At 48.8% G+C, this 17,189-nt stretch overlaps 1 protein-coding gene and 2 pseudogenes across 6 annotated transcripts in view; all 3 read left to right on the top strand.

Annotated features, from left to right (window-relative positions):
* The first annotated feature begins 1,404 nt into the window (after positions 1–1,404).
* Positions 1,405–2,813, top strand: LOC116550863 (annotated as a pseudogene). Its single transcript, XR_004268607.1, has one exon. The product of XR_004268607.1 is annotated as a tubulin epsilon and delta complex protein 2 pseudogene (transcript).
* Positions 2,814–9,911: 7,098 nt separating this feature from the next.
* On the top strand, positions 9,912–10,575 carry LOC116551046 (annotated as a pseudogene).
* Positions 10,576–12,500: 1,925 nt separating this feature from the next.
* The window catches only part of TMEM50B (transmembrane protein 50B), a 48,619-nt gene continuing 43,930 nt past the window's right edge, over positions 12,501–17,189 (top strand). For 3 of the 5 annotated variants that reach the window (XM_032276976.1, XM_032276977.1, XM_032276978.1), the window contains exon 1: positions 12,501–12,670. The gene's annotated coding sequence lies outside the window, so the exon portion shown is untranslated. Of the gene's footprint in view, positions 12,736–17,189 lie in introns of all 5 variants that reach the window. The other 2 variants (XM_032276974.1, XM_032276975.1) reach the window with 2 other exon arrangements.

A 17,189-nucleotide genomic window follows, 5' to 3' on the forward strand; every position in this document is an offset into this window, starting at 1 on the left:
TCCCTGCCACCCATTGAAGTATTTGTCTCCATATCAGCCTTTTTACTTTAATTATTAATTTTGAGACAGAGTTTCACTCTTGCCACCCAGGCTGGAGTGCGATGGCGTGATCTCGGCTCACTGCAACCTCTGACTCCTGGATTCAGATGATTCTCTTGCCTCAGCCTCCTGAATAACTGTGATTACAGGCGTCTGCCACCACCCCTGGCTAATTTTTTTTTTTTTTGAGACGGAGTCTTGCTGTGTCGCGGGGTTGGAGTGCAGTGGCGTGATCTCGGCTCACTGCAACTTCTGCCTCCTAGGTTCAAGTGATTCTCCTGCCTCAGCCTCCCGAGTAGCTGGGACTGCAGGTGCACACCACCACACCCAGCTAATTTTTGTATTTTTAGTAGAGATGGAGTTTCAACACATTGGCCATGCCAGGATGGGCTCAATCTCTTGACCTCATGCTCCACCTGCCGTGGCCTCCCAAAGTGCCAGGATTACAGGTGTGAGCCACCACTCCCTGCCTAATTTTTCTATTTTTATTAGAGACAAGGTTTCACCACATTGGCCAGGCTGGTCTTGAACTTCTGACCTCAAGTGATCTGCATGCCTTGACCTCCCAAAGTGTTGGGATTACAGGCATGAGCTGCCGTGCCCAGCCATCCACATCAGCCTTTTAAACACTGGTCTCTGAATGTATCCCTGACATGGAATACGTGTGATATTTCAACACCACCTTTTCCTGTATTATAACATACATGATTATTTTAACATGATGCTTATAAAAAGTGCTCAATCGGGCTGGGCGCGGTGGCTCACGCCTGTAATCCCAGCACTTTAGAAGGCCGAGGCGGGTGAATCACGAGGTCAAGAGATCGAGACCATCCTGGTCAACATGGTGAAACCCCGTCTGTACTAAAAATACAAAATATCAGCTGGACATGGTGGCGCGTGCCTGTAATCTCAGCTACTCAGGAGGCTGAGGCAGGAGAATTGCCTGAACCCGGGAGGCGGAGGTTGCGGTGAGCTGAGATCGCGCCATTGCACTCCAGCCTGGGTAACTAGAGCAAAACTCCACCTCAAAAAAAAAAAAAAAAGTGCTCAATCAGGCCAGGCGCGGTGGCCCACGCCTATAATCCCAGCACTTTGGGAGGCCGAGGCGGGTGGATCACAAGGTCAAGAGATCCAGACCATGCTGGTCAACAAGGTAAAACCCTGTCTCTACTAAAAATACAAAAATTAGCTGGGCATGGTGGTGCCTGCCTGTAGTCCCAGCTACTCGGGAAGCTGAGGCAGGAGAATTGCTTGAACCCAGGAGGTGGAGGTTGCGGTGAGCCGAGATCGTGCCATTACACTCCAGTCTAGGTAACAACAGCGAAACTCCGTCTCAAAAAAAAAAAAAAAAAACAAAAAGTCTTCATGCTGCCCCGGGACTGCTCGCGGAGGCTGGTGGCCGAGCTGCAGGGCGCCCTGGACGCCTGCGCAGAGCAACAGCTGCAGCTGGAGCAGAGCCTGCGCGTCTGTCGTCGGCTGCTGCAGACCTGGGAACCAACCGAGACCCGGGCTTCGGAGCCACCTCCAGGGCCAGAAACTAATGAAGAGGACCCGTCTCCAGCATGCGCACCCAGTCCACAAGACCTCAAAGAGCTGGAATTTCTGACCCAGGCACTGGAGAAGGCTGTACGGGTTCGAAGAGGCATCACTATGGCTGGAGAAACAGACAAGGCCCCCAGCCTGAAATCTAGGTCCACTGTCGCTCCTCCTGGCGCGATAGCCTTTGCCCCACCCCAGACCCCAGGCCAAGCTGGTGGCCATGCTTCAGACACGAGACCCACCAAAGGCTCCTACCAGACCACGGTGCCTCCCAAGGGCCACTCTGAGCGCCAGCTGCTGTCACTGGGGGATAAGACTCGTGTCAGGACAGGAGCTCGGGCCCCCAGGCCTGGACCGGGCCTCAGGGACCAGCAAATGGCTCCATCAGCTGCTCCTAAGGCCCCGAAAGCCTTCACACTCAAAGAGAAGGGGCACCTGCTGCGGCTGCCTGCGGCATTCAGGAAGGTGGCTTCCCAGAACGCCAGCCTGTGGGCCCAGCTCAGTTCCATGCAGACCAGTGATTCCACAGATGCCACTGCTGCCAAAACCCAGTTCCTCCAGAACATGCAGACAGCTTCAGGTGGGCCCCAGCCCAGGCTCAGCGTTCAGGGGGTGGAGGCGGAGACAGGGCGCCTTTGGAAGGCCTGCACGCTGCTGAGACTGCGCATGAGGGAGGAGCTCTCAGCAGCCCCCATGGACTGGATGCAAGAGTACCGCTGCCTGCTCACGCTGGAGGGGCTGGCCACGGTGGGCCAGTGTCTGCACAGGCTACAGGAACTGCGTGCAGCGGTAGCAGAACAGCCACCAAGACCATGTCCTATGGGGAGGCCCCCCAGAGCCTCGCCATCCTGTGGGGGTGGAGCAGATCCTGCATGGAGCCCCCAGCTGCTTGTCTACTCCAGCGCCCAGGAGCTGCAGACCCTGGCAGCCTTTAGGCTTCGAGTGGCCATGCTGGACCAGCAGATCCACTTGGAAAAGGTCCTGATGACTGAACTCCTCCCTGTGGTAAGGGCCACACAGCTGCAGGGGCCACCCTGGCTGACCTTTTGCCGGGCTGCGCACAGCCTGCTCTGTGAGGGAGGCGCACGTATCCTCACCGTCCTTAGAGATGACCCTGTGGACTGAGCCTTTCCTGTGCTGCCCCCGCCCGCCTCCCAGGCCTCAGGACCACTTGGGTGCTGGCCTGCCAGGGAATGTCCCCTCAGCCCTCTTCAGAAGAGGATTGGGGATGTTTTCCCTGGCGCTGTGCTCTGGGACCCAGAGATGCCTGTAACATCCCTGGGAAACCTGGTGAAGTGGATGGGGTGGCCTCATCGGCTCTTCTCAGGACAACTAAGCTGCTGGTCAGGGCTGGCGTTCAGCCTTCCCGAGCCTCCTGGAGTCCAGCGGCCAGCAGGGAGCCTTTCTTGGCTCCCTCTGTTTTCTCACTATAAACCAAAGAGCCGCTTGTGTGATATTAAAGCTACTTTAGAAAAAAAAAAAAAAAAAGTAATCAACCAGACACAGTGGCTCATGCTTGTACACTCAGCACTTTGGGAGGCCAAGGTGGAAAGATCTCTTGAGCCTAGGAGTTTGAGACCAGCCTGGGCAATATAGTGAGACCTTGTCTCGAAAAAAGGCCTGATTCATTTGAGAGGGTATCATACTTCCCATTTTCCCCATATGTATGTCTATTTAAATGAAATTTTCTTTTCTTTTTTTTTTTTTTTTTTGAGACAGAGTCTCTCTCTATCGCCAGGCTGGAGTGCAATGGCACGATCGCAGCTCACTGCAACTTCCGTTTTCCGGTTTCAAGCAATTCTCCTGCCTCAGTCTCCCGAGTAGCTGGGACTACAGGCAGCACCGCCATGCCTGGCTAATTTTTTTGTATTTTTTAGCAGAGTCAGGGTTTCACCATGTTGGTCAGGGTGGTCTCGATCTCTTGACCTCATGATCTGCCAGCCTTGGCCTCCCAAAGTGCTGGGATTACAGGCGTGAGCCACCGCGCCCAGCCCTGAAGTTTTATTTTATTAAATCATAAAGGTCTGTTGTGTCATTACTATTCTAAAACTATGTTTCCACCTGTATCTCAGTACTTTCATTTTTTCTGTACTTTTTTTTTTTTTAAACAAGTTCTCACTCTGTCACCCAGGCTGGAGTGCAATGGCGCAATTATGGCTTACTGAAGACTCCACCTCCCAGGTTCAAGTGATCCCCGGACCTCAGCCTCCCCAGTAGCTGGGACTACAGGCTTGGGCCACCATGCCCAGCTAATTAAAAAAAATTGGGGGGGGCCAGGTGTGGTGGCTCACGCCTGTAATCCAAGCACTTTGGAGGCCAAGGTGGGCAGATCGCCTGAAGTCGGGAGTTCAAGACCAGCCTGACAAACATGGTGAAACCCTGTCATTAAAAGAAATAAATTAAAAAAATTTTTTTTTTTTTTTTTTTTTTTTTTTTTGTGGAGATAGGGTTCCACAATGTTTCCCATACTAGTCTTAAACTCCTGGGCTCAAGTGATCCTCTCATTTCAGCCTCTTGAGTAGCTGGGATGGACTACAGGGTTGAGCTACCATACCCAGCTAATTAAAAACAATTTTTCTTTTTTTTTTTTTTTTTGAAACAGAGTTTCACTCTGTTGCCCAGGCTGGAGTGGAGTTGTTGGATTTTGGCTCACTGCAACTTCTGCCTCCTGGGTTCAAGTGATTCTCCTGCCTTGACCTCCCAACTGCCTGGGATTACAGGCACCTGCCACCACACCTGGCTAGTTTTTGTATTTTTAGTAGAGATGGGGTTTAGCCATGTTGGCCAGGTTGGTCTTGAACTCCTGACCTCAGGTAATCCGCCTGCCTTGGCCTCCCAAAGTGCTGGGATTACAGGTGTGAGCCACCACGCCTGGCCAAAAAAATTTTTTTTGTACAGACAGGATCCCACAATGTTGCCCAGACTGGTCTCAAACTCCTGGCCTCAAATGATCCTCCCTCCTCTGTGTCCCAAAATGTTGGGATTATAGGCATGAACCACCATGCCCAGCCTTCCCTTACCTCTGATTTCTTACTTCCCTTAAACCCAAACTTATTCAAGTAGATACAAGAATTTGACTCCGTCATTATGTCCTCTAGTGTAATCCTGCCTGAATTGTAAATTATTTATTTTCTACTTCTCTTATACTTCGGGTATTAGAATACTTAGATTTAAAAAATTATATGCATAGGTAGGTTATATTTTCCAGGAATTCCATTTCAAGATAACTAAGGGGCATTATAAGATACTTAGAAGACGAAACTTGACATCAGGCATCAGAGATGGTTTAGGTAACCTAAACCAATCACTGCCTGGCATTTAGCCAGGTTTAGGAATTGGTTCGTGGGTAGTCCAGTCAGTGGACAACTCTGCTGGATCAGTCAGGGAAGGCTGTAGATCCAACTTCTGGCAATCGGAACAGGAGGCAGCTGTAGGAAGAAACATTTCTGTGGACAACACAGCAGAGATGAAAGATGAGATGACATTGGTGAGCCCATGGGTCATGCTGCCTTGAAGTCCATTGTCTCAGTCCATTTGGTCCACTGTAACAAAGTACCATAAACTGGGTAGCTTATAAACAAGAGAAATTTATTTCTTGCCATTCTGGAGGCTGGAAAGTCCAAGGTCAAGATGCTGGCATATTCAGTGTCAGGTGCAGGCCTACTTCCTACTTCATAGGTAGCCATCTTTTTACTGTAACCTCACATAGTGTAAGGGATGAGGGTCTCTCTGGAGTCTTTTTATTTATTTGAGATGAGTTTTGCTTTTTCGCCCAGGCTGGAGTGAAGTAGCACCACTCAACTCACTGAAATCTGCGACCCCCAGGTTCAAGTGATTCTCCTGCCTCAGCCTCCTGAGTAGCTGGGATTATAGGTACCTGTCACTGTGTCCTGATACTTTTTTCTTTTCTTTTTTTTTTTTTTTTTTTTTTTGAGGTGAAGTCTTGCACTGTCACCCAGGCTGGAGGGCAATGGCGTGATCTTGGCTCACTGCATCCTCTGCCTTCTGGGTCAAGTAATTCTCCTGCCTCAATCTCCCAAGTAGCTGAGATTACAGGTGCCCGCCACCACGCTTGGCTAATTTTTACATTTTTAGTACAGACGGGGCTTTACCATATTGGCCAGACTGGTCTCAAACTCCTGACCTCAAATGCTCTACCCACTTTGGCCTCCCAAAGTGCTAGGATTACAGGCATGAGCCACCATGCCTGGAGCCTCTTTTTTTTTTTTTTTGAGACCGAGTCTCACACTGTCACCCAGGCTGTAGTGTGGTGGTGCATTCTGGGCTCACTACAATCTCCACCTCCTGGGTTCAAGCAATTCTCCTGTCTCAGCCTCCCAAGTAGCTTGGACTATAGGCCTGTGCTGCCACGCCCAGCTAATTTTTTTGTATTTTTAGTCGAGACAGGATTTTGTCATGTTGGCCCAGATAGTCTTGATCTCCTGACCTCGTAATCCCCCGACCTCGGCCTCCCAAAGTGCTGGGATTATAGATGTGAGCCACCGCGCCCTGGAGCCTCTTTTATAAGGGCACTAATCCCATTCATGAGGGTATCATCCTTATGACCTAATCACCTCCTAATACCATCACCTTGGGGGTTAGAATTTCATCATGGGAATTATTTATTTTTATTTTTTATTTCTTAAAAAATTGTGCAGGTATGTAGTTGGTGTATTTAACTAATGAAGTACATGAGATACTTTGATATAGGCATGCAATAACTAGTAATCACATAATGGAAAATGAAGTATCCATACCCTCAAGCATTTATTCTTTGTATTACAATCGAACTATACTCTTTTCGTTAAAAAATGTACAATTAAGGCCGGGCGCGGTGGCTCAAGCCTGTAATCCCAGCACTTTGGGAGGCCGAGGCGGGTGGATCACGAGGTCAAGAGATCGAGACCATCCCGGTCAACATGGTGAAACCCCGTCTCTACTAAAAATACAAAAATTAGCTGGGCATGGTGGCGCACGCCTGTCGTCCCAGCTACTCGGGAGGCTGAGGCAGGAGAATTGCCTGAACCCAGGAGGCGGAGGTTGTGGTGAGCCGAGATCGCGCCATTGCACTCCAACCTGGGTAACAAGAGCGAAACTCCGTCTCAAAAAAAAAAAAAAAAAAAAAGTACAATTAAATTATTATTGACTATAGTCACCCTGTTGTTCTACCAAATACTAGGCCATTATACATTCTTTCTATTTTTTTGTACCTGAAATGGTTTGGCTCTGTGTCCCCATCTGATTCTCATCTCCACAGGAGATTGTAATCCTCACGTGTTGAGCGAGGTACCTGGTGGGAGGTGATTGGATCATGGGGGCAGTTTTCGCCATTCTGTTCTTGTGCTAGTGAGGGAGTTCTCACAAGACCTGATGGTTTCAAAAATGGCAGTTTCCCCTGCAGGCACTCTCTCTCCTGCCGTCTTGTGAAGAAGGTATCTGCTGCCCCTTCGCCTTCTACCACGATTGTAAGTTTCCTAAGGCCTTCCTAGCCCTGTGCAACTGTGAGTCAATTAAACCTCTTTTGTTTATACATTACCAGTCTCAGGTAATATCTTTATAGCAGTGTGAAAATGGACTAATATAGTACTCCAACATAAGAGTTTTGAGGAGACATAATCATTCAAACCATAACACCCACAATACTTCTGATCCTCCAGTTCCATGAGCCACAGAATCCTCCTCATTATTTAAGCCAGTTTGAGATGTTTTCTGCTACTTATAACTAACTGAAAGAGACTAACTGACAAATGTATCCACTGTCTTCAGAGTGTAGATATGGAAAGAAGTGTTTCCTCTCCTGCTGGAGTCAAATTGCTTTCCAGGCTTAGGTTTCTTGTTTCCCATCTAAAGATCACTCTTTTCTCCTAAATGACTGACATTGAATATCCATCCTTTCAGGAGAGAGTCCATTTCAGACCCACAGGAAGTATGACCTTAGTCTCAAGACACCTTTATCAAAATACAACAGTTCTAATAGCTGCCTAAGAGTTATTCAGATGAAGTTTTTTTGTTATACAACGAGGTAATCATATGGAGAAAGAGAGACAATGTTTTGGGAAGTACCTGTTTATGCAGCATGTTTTGGCCTTTCAGATAGTTCCCATGGTACACATTTGGCTTGTACACTCAAAAGATGGAAGTGGGCCGGGCGCGGTGGCTCAAGCCTGTAATCCCAGCACTTTGGGAGGCAGAGGCGGGTGGATCACGAGGTCAGGAGATCGAGACCATCCTGGTCAACATGGTGAAACCTTGTCTCTACTAAAAATACAAAAAATTAGCTGGGCATGGTGGCGTGTGCCTGTAATCCCAGCTACTCAGGAGGCTGAGGCAGGAGAATTGCCTGAACCCAGGAGGCGGAGGTTGCGGTGGGCCGAGATCGCGCCATTGCCCCCCAGCCTGGGAAAAAAAGAGGAAACCCCTTTCTAAAAAAAAAAAAAAAAGATGGAAGTGAATACCACTCTATCAGAGTAAGTTCATGAAGCAGCCCTGAGAAAGAACAATCTAGAACCCATGGGGTGAAGCGTGAACGACAGCCTGGATTGTTCCTTCTCTCAATAGACTTATACCAACTGGACTGCATTTTCTCTTTCTAGTTTTAGGTGAAGTTGAAGTCGATCTTTCAGAACCTGTCCTGGCCCAAACCTGAAAATGGTCCTGAAGTCGCAATGCCTCCAGAATCTAGCCTCTCTGAAGTGCTTAGGTAACAGGAATTTAACAAAACATGTGCTTTAGTAGCTACATGCTGGAATACCAACTGAATCAGAAAATGTGTGGTTTTTTTAAAGGCTGATTTACAGTTCTACTAAAGACTTAAATCAGTACATTTGGAATTCTGACAGTGAAATGTTGACATCATCAGCTTAATCCCAATATCTTTCAAATACCCTTTTTTTTTGAGACACAGTCTTGTTCTGTAGCCCAGGCTGGAGTGCAGTGGCATGATTTTGGCTCACTGCAACCTCTGCCTCTTGGATTCAAGTGATTCTCCTGCCTCAGCCTCCTGAGTAGTTGGGATTACAGGCACGTACCACCATGGCCAGCTAATTTTTTTTTTCTCTTTTTAGTAGAGACGGGGTTCCACCACCTTGGCCAGGCTGGTCTTGAACTCCTGACCTCATGTGATCCACCTGCCTCAGGCTCCCAAAATGCTGGGATTCCAGGTGTGAGCCACTGTGCTTTGCCAAATGTCCATATTTTGAAAGCACAACTAAATACATGTTTGACTGTTTGGGGAATAGAGGTTTATAGACTGAGAGAAGCAAATTGTGCTGTGGTTTGAATTTGTCCCCAGAATGTTCATGTGTTTGAAACTTTTTTTTTTATTTAAGAGATGGGGTTTTACCATGTTGGCCAGGCTGGTCTCGAACTCCTGACCTCAAGTGATCCGGCTGCCTTGGCCTCCCAAAGTGCTAGGATTACAGACGTGAGCCACCTCACCAGGGTTGTGTTTGAAACTTAATTACTATTGTAATAGTGTTGAGAGGTAGAACCTTTAAGAGGTGATTGGGTCATGAGGGCTCCATCCTCATGAATGAATTAATGCTGTTATTGTGGGAGTGGGTTTGTTATTTTGGGATTGGGCTCTTGGTAAAGGGATACCTTCAGCCTGATTTTCTTTTCTGTCTTGTATGCTTGTTGGTCCCTGTCTGTCTTGTTTTCTACCATGGAATAACATAGCATGAAAGTCCTCACAAGATGCTAGCACCATGCCCTTAGAGTTCTCAGCCTACAGAAAGGTGAACCAAATAAAACACTATTGTTTATAAATTACCTTTTCTGTGTTATTCTGTTATAGCAGTAGAAAATGACTTCAGACAAGCTGCATTAGCATAAGTCTCCACTACTAAAAAAGCAACTTAAAGCATGTGTATCCCAAAGGTAGGTGAACAGTAAAGTCTTCCTTCATATATGGAGGTAATCATTTTCATACAGATATTATTCTGAGGCCGGGCGCAGTGGCTCACGCCTGTAATTCCAGCACTTTGGGAGGCCGAGGCGGGTGGATCACGAGGTCAAGAGATCGAGACCATCCTGGTCAACATGGTGAAACCCCGTCTCTACTAAAAATACAAAAAATTAGCTGGGCATGGTGGCGCGTGCCTGTAATCCCAGCTACTCAGGAGGCTGAGGCAGGAGAATTGCCTAAACCCAGGAGGCGGAGGTTGCGGTGAGCCGAGATCGAGCCATTGCACTCCAGCCTGGGTAACAAAAGCGAAACTCCGTCTCAAAAAAAAAAAAAAAAAAAAGATATTATTCTGTAACAAAGCTTTAAAAAAATCCTGGGAAACCTTAAAATATTAGTATGAGATGGCCTGTCTATGCCAGGGCAGCACATGGTCCATGCTGAGCTACAGAGACAATTGGGCTGTGCCCTCAGAATCACTGAGTGGGAGACAGCAGCACCAGTGGTGGCAGAGACCCCTGACATCAAGCCCTTTGGGAAGTGGAACACCAATGATGTGCAGATGAATAACATTTCCCTGCAAGATTACATTGCAGTGTAGAAGCATGCCAAGTACCTGGCTCACAATGCTGTGCAGTATGCCGCTAAATGCTTCCGCAAAGCTCAGCGGCCCATATGTAGCACCTCATTAACTCCATGATGATGCATGGCCAAAGCAACGGCAAGAAGCTCGTGACTGTGTGCATCATCAAGCATGCCTTCGATTTCATCCACCTGCTCACAGGCGAGAACTCTCTGCAGGTCCTGGTGAATGCCATCATCAACGGTGGTCCCTGGGAGGGATCCACCGCATCAGGGGAGCAGGGACTGTGAGATGACAGGCTGTGGACGTGTCCCCACTGCCCCGTGTGAATCAGGCTATCTGGCTGCTGCGCATAGGCGCTTGTTGAGGCTGCCTTCTGGGACATGAAGACCACTGCTGAGTGCCTGGCAGAAGAGCTCATCAGTGCCACCAAGAGTTCCTCTGACTCCTATGGCATCAAGAAGAAGCACAAGCTGGAGTGTGTGGCCAAGTCTAACCACTGATTTTCCCAGCTGCTACCAAAAAAAAAGTGACGAGATTTGAAATCTAATTGTCCCCTAATATCTAGTCTTCCTTCCCTAGTTCTGAAACCCCATTTTCCAGACTTCTTTGCAATTTTGTATAGTCAAATAAGGTTTTTTTTGTTTACTTATTCAAAGCTATTGCAAATAAAAAATGACTAAGCTTTTACCAGCAGAATGAAAGCAAAAATGGTGCATGCCACCCCTACCCCTACCCCCTTCAAAAGTTTTGTTTTTGTTTTTGTTCTTGTTTTTTTTGAGATGGAGTTTTACTCTTGTTGCCCAGGCTGGAGTGCAATGGCAGGATCTCAGCTCATCACAACCTCCACCTCCCAGGTTCAAGTGATTTTCCTGCCTCAGCCTCCCGAGTAGCTAAGATTACAGGCATCCACCACCAAGCCCGGCTAATTTTGTATTTTTAGTAGAGACAGAGTTTCTCCATGTTCCTCAGGCTGATCTTGAACTCCTGACCTCAGGTGATCTGCCTGCCTCAGCCTCCTAAAGTGCTGGGATTACAGGTGTGAGCCACCTCACCTGGCCTAAAAATGTTCCTAAAGAGAGGAGTGTGCCCTCTGTATCTTCTCTTCTGGTGGAATGCCAGCATTGTGACATATTTCAAAAGTAACTTATTCAGCACATATTTATTGAAAGTAACTTATTCGGCACACCTAGATCCTAGCACATGTAGAAGGGCTATAGGAGAACATTATCCAGGATGGATGGCATTTTTTGTGATAATTCCATGATACAAAACCTTTTACTTCATTATACCTCAGGGAAAATGCTTTTTAGATTTCCATTAATAATACCTCTACTTGGCTGGGCACGGTGGCTCATGCCTGTAATCCCAGCATTTTGGGAGGCGGAAGCGGGTGGATCACCTGAGGTTAGGAGATCGAGATCAGCCTGGTGAAATCTCGTCTCTACTAAAAATACAAAAATTAGCCAAGCATAGTGGTGTGCCCCTGTGAGCTCAGCTACTCGGAAGGCTGAGGTGGGAGGATCTATTGAGCCTGGGAGGTAGAGACTGCAGTGAGCCAAGATCACGCCACTGAACTCCAGCCTGGACAACAGAACAAGATCCTGTCTCCAAACAAACCAACCACCCAAAAAACAAACCTCGATTTCCCCTCAAACAACTAAATGGTTATAGACATTTCTGTAGGAAATCTAGACAGGGCATCCAAAGGCTGTTAAAGTTATGCTGAAAATCCAAGAGGCTGAAAGGGATCTGACTATAAGAAAGACAAAAATTTGGGTGAATAGACGGGAGATTGCCGAGGGAAATCAGAAGACTAGTTTTATTGTGCTGATAACCTCGGGTAACCAGCACTCGCTGGGTAGCCCTGGTTGACTAACTTCAGCTTTCTGGGTCTCCATTTCTGAATTGAGGGGATTAGAAAAAGGCATCTCTAAAGACCCTCCGTTCCCGAGAACCCTCCCGGAGCATCTTCCCTACTCTGGGCAGCTCGCAGACAAGGCCGATCGGTCATAGGCGAAGGGAGAGAGACGGGTCTCCGGCGCCGGGCTACGCGAGGGGGCTCGCGCCCGCCGGGTCTCCAGCTCCTTCCGTATGTGATCCACGGTACTGCACTTGAAGTCCGCGGGCAAAAACGCAGCAGTGGGAGCCCGGCGGCGGCCGCCCACCTGCGGGGGACAGGAGGGGCCCGTCCTACCCTGCCCCGAACCGTAGGTAGCTGGGTCTGGACCCCGGCTCCAGGAGGCCCGCAGAGGAGCGGTCCCCACCCCGCCCCTCGGAGCCCGCCCTGCCCCCGGCCGGCCACTTGCTGCACGCCGATTGGTCGCTGAGGAGCGCCCGGCGCCCCGCCGCGCCCAGCCAACGCCCTCTCCCCGCCCCCTCGTGCCCCGCCCCGCCCCCGGCTGGACACTTGCTGCGCTCCGATTGGTCGCTGGGGTGCGCACGGCTCCTGGCCCCGCCTCACCGGCGCCCTAGCCTAACGCCGGCGTCCAGCGGCCGGCTCCCGGGGCTGAGGTGGAGAGGGAGGACGCCGGCCGGGTTGTGGCGCAGCCGTCTCCTTTCTGCGCGCGCGCCTGAAGTCGGCGTGGGCGTTTGAGGAAGGCTGGGTGAGTCCTGTCGGCGGATCTCCAGCGCCGGGCTACGCGAGGGGGCTCGCGCCCGCCGCCTACACGTAAGAAGGCGCAGTCGTCGGGCTCGATCCGGCCCGGCCTTCGGGGGCTGTGGCGCCGCCCAGCCGGGTTTTCCCTGCGCCAGCGCCTGCCTGCAGACTCCGGCCCTTGCCCGCGTCCCCTCGGGCCGACAGTGGTCGTGGCGCGGCCGCGACCCGGAAGCAGCCCGGGGAGGCCGCCCCGCAGCGCTGTTGCGCTGTCAGGTTGTGTTTCTGGGGAGGGCTGGAGAGGCTCCATCTCGTGCCTTTCACCTTCTCCGGCGGCGGGCACGGAAGTTACGGTTTTCGGGACGCCCTGTTGCGGCCGCGACGCCCTCCCCGAGGCCGGAGCGAGGGGCCAGGGACAGCTCCAGCTCTTCTGCGCCCCTCCCGTTTGCCCCTAACCGTTGCTAGGAAGCTGCCCATGTTTTCTGCACTTTTCTGATTTCATCCTAACGAGAGGCGGGAGGGGAAAGGGAAGGGGAACCACATTCTTTTGAGAATTATACGCCTTGAGCTCCGTCGTTTTAAATAAGTAGGAGCAGAGCATTGTCACTGTAGCAGTGTTAGTCACTGGGAGGACCGTTTTGTTTTTTAGCCAGTAAGTTGGTTGAAGGTTCTTAAAACAGTTAAGTCAGAAGGTGCTGAAATTCCTAAGTAAATACATGACCTTTCAAAACCAAAGCAGTAAGACGGCCTGGGCTTGGCTGCTCCCCGCTGCGCGTGCCTGGGTGGGGGTGTGGGGGGGGCAGGCCTGGAACGGGACGGGGTGAGAAGTGGGATCGGCATCGTCGCGCTAGAAGACCTTTCTCTCTTCGGATGGTGCCACCTCCCCTCTCAGACTCTTCACCCTACCTGCACTGTACATGTCTTGACACTTCCAGAGGCTCTGAACTCTCATGCCGGTCACACTTCTTTTTCATCATCATTTTGTCTTTGAAACCTGCATACATTTCAAACGTAGATAGAGCGAACCTTACAGTTTTTTTAACTGAGGATAGTGGTGCCAGACCTTGCTCTTGAAATGAAAACCAAAAGTTATCTTGAATATTGATCGCGCTGGAGAATCAGGTTTAATTAGAGTGAGGTGAGGACTGCTGATGTCACCAGAAAAGCAGGTTTAGAGTGAGGTGAGGACGTATATTTCTTCTTCCAGAGACACAGCCTCCCCACTCACCACCCCAATCCCTCCTCTGTCAACTAGGATTACAGCAGCCTTACACTGGCTAGTCTTTTCTGAATTCTGAATTCAATTCTGGGGGCCAAGGTAAAGAATTTATATTATTATTATTTTTTTTTTTCCAGACAGGGTCTCACTCTGCCGACCAGGCTGCAGTACAGTGGCCCGATCTCGGCTTACTGCAGCCTCCGCCTTCAGGGTTAAAGGGATTTTACAGCCTCAGCCTCCATGCCTGGCTAATTTTTTTTTTTTTTTTTTTTTTTTTGAGACGGAGTTTCACTCATGTTACCCAGGCTGGAGTACAATGGCGCGATCTCGGCTCACCGCAACCTCCGCCTCCTGGGTTCAGGCAATTCTCCTGCCTCAGCCTCCTGAGTAGCTGGGATTACAGGCACGCGCCACCATGCCCAGCTAATTTTTTGTATTTTTAGTAGAGACGGGGTTTCACCATGTTGACCAGGATGGTCTCGATCTCTTGACCTCGTGATCCACCCGCCTCGGCCTCCCAAAGTGCTGGGATTACAGGCTTGAGCCACCGCGCCCGGCCAAATTTTTATGTTTTTGTAGAGAGGGGGTTTTGCTATGTTGGCCAGGCTGGTCTTGAACTCCTGACCTCAAGTGATACGCCCGCCTCGGCCTCCCAAAGTGCTGGGATTACAGGCCTGAGCCACTGTACCCAGCACATTTCCCCCCCCTTTTTTTTTTTTTTTTTTTCCTGTCGGAGTCTCGGTCTGTCGCCCAGGCTGGACTGCAATGGCGCAATCTCGGCTCACTGCAGCATCCGCCCTCCCGGTTTAAGCAGTTCTCCTGCCTCAGCCTCCCGAGTAGCTGGGACTACAGGCGCACACCGCCATGGCTGGCTAATTTTTTTCTGTATTTTAGTAGAGTCGGGGTTTCACCTTGTTGCCCAGGCTGCTCTCGAACTCCTGAGCTCAGGCAGTCTGCCTCCCTCAGTCTCCCAAAGTACTAGGATTACAGGCGTGTTGAGACGGAGCCTGCTCTGTCGCCCAGGCTGGAGTACAGTGGCGCGATCTCTGTTCACTGCAACTTCTGCCTCCCGGGTTCAAGCAATTCTCCTGCCTCAGCCTCCTGAGTAGCTGGGACTACCGGTGCACGCCACCATTCTCGGCCAATTTTTTGTATTTTTAGTAGAGACAGGGTTTTACCATGGTGGCCAGGCTGGTCTCAAACTCCTGATGTTGTGATCCGCCTGCCTCGGCCTCTCAAAGTGCTGGGATTACAGGCGTGAGCCACCCTGCCCGGCCCCCATTTTCCTTTTTAAATGATTAAAGTAACATTCAGGTTATTTAAAACTTTTAAACATTACAGAAGACTATCAAGTAAAATTCAGACAGCAGAGGTATATCAAGTTAGGATTCCTTGTTTCTTCATTCTCCACCCTTTACATCCTTAATTCCATTCCCCAGGAAGGTATCATACTACAATATTGCTTGGCACCTGATGATAATATAAGGAGACATTTCCTTGTTAAGCACTCAGAGACCTACCTCATTCCCCCCCACCCCAGCCCCTTACTTTGGAGACAGGCTCTCACTTTTGCCCAGGCTGGAGTGTAGTGGATCCCTTATGGCTCACTGCAGCCTTGGGGCTTAAAAACGATACTCCCACCTTAGCCTCCCGAATAGCTGGGACTATAGGCAAGTGTGACCATGCCTAACTACTTTTTGTAATTTTTGTAGAGATGTGTTTCTCAAATTCCGTCCACCTGTCTCAGCCTCATTTTCAAAATGTTGCATGGTATACCATTGTTTGGATGTACCCTAATATATATTTTTTGGTTCCTTATTATTGATGGACATTTTGGTTGTTTCTGGATTTTAGCCATTAAAAGTCTTGCTGTATGAAAATCGTTTTGTCATTGTAGGATAAGTTTCAGGTAGATAATATAAACAGATGATTGTACTTTGGTATAATTTTATTTCTATTTTTTAAAATATATTTTTTTGTTTTTTTATAAATAGAGATGGGGTTTCACCATGTTGGCCAGGATGGTCTCGATCTCTTGACCTCGTGATCTGCCCGCCTCGGCCTCCCAAAGTGCTGGGATTACAGGCGTGAGCCACTGCGCCCAGCCAGTATAATTTTATTTCATAAGGAATCTTTTTATAACAAAGATTTTATAATTTAAAAGCAGTAGCTAAATTTATTTGAATTAAATGCATTTCTTGGACTTCCCAGCCAAAAAATAAAAGAAAAAAAGAGGAAAAAAGAATTAAATGCATTTCTAAGATTTTGTATATTCTTTTATATTTAGAGGCTAGAATAGAAAATTTTGAAGACTGTATAAAGTAATGGCGAATTTATTACTGTTCTTAACACGAGGTGGTATTGATCTTAAGGTTATATTGCGTCATTTAATTGGGTTGGCAGAAATGATTAGAGAGGGCCTTTCAGGGCATGTAAACAGACACATTTTGTGTACGTACCATCCTGTGGTAATCCACTTGAATATCCAACAGCAGCAGAAGTGCTTGTTCTCTTTCTTTCTTTTTTTTCTTTTTTTGAGGTGGAGTTTAGTTCTTGTTACCCAGGCTGGAGTGCAATGGCGCGATCTCAGCTGACCGCAACCTCCGCCTCCTGGGTACAGGCATGCGCCACCATGCCCAGCTGATATTTTGTATTTTTAGTAGAGACGGGGTTTCACCATGTTGACCAGGATGGTCTCGATCTCTTGACCTTGTGATCCACCCGCCTCGGCCTCCCAAAGTGCTGGGATTACAGGCGTGAGCCACTGCGCCCGGCCTCTTTCTTTCTTTCTTTCTTTCTTTTTTTTTTTTTTTTTTTAAGAGGGAGTATCCCTCTCTTACCAGGCTGGAGTGTAGTGGCGCAATCTCAGCTCACTGCAACCTCCACCTCCCAGTTTCAAGTGATTCTCCTGCCTCAGCCCCTAGAGTAGCTGGGACTGCAGGCACGCATCACCATGCCCACCTAAAAGTAACTTATTTCATTGAAATTTTATCTTGGGTACAAAAAAGTATATAAAACATATGTAACTTTTGTTTTGTTTTCCTTTGCCTTTTTTTCCCTTTTATTTGGAGGGAATGGGAGAAAGTGGGACCAGGGAGGTGGGAGGTGGATTTTGTTTATTTTTTAGCTCATTTCCAGGGGTGGGAATTTTTTTTAATATGCGTCATGAAGTTGTTTTTGAAAATAGAAATTGTTTGGCCTAAAAAAAAAAAAAACAAAAAACAAACAAAAAAACGTTGGGCTAGGCACAGTGGCTCACGCCTGTAATCCCAGCACTTTGGGAGGCTGAGACAGGATTGGGAGTTCAAGA

The sequence above is a fragment of the Sapajus apella genome, unplaced genomic scaffold (assembly GCF_009761245.1).
Source record: "Sapajus apella isolate SASKATOON/1434 unplaced genomic scaffold, GSC_monkey_1.0 scaffold8, whole genome shotgun sequence".
Lineage (NCBI taxonomy): Eukaryota > Metazoa > Chordata > Mammalia > Primates > Cebidae > Sapajus > Sapajus apella.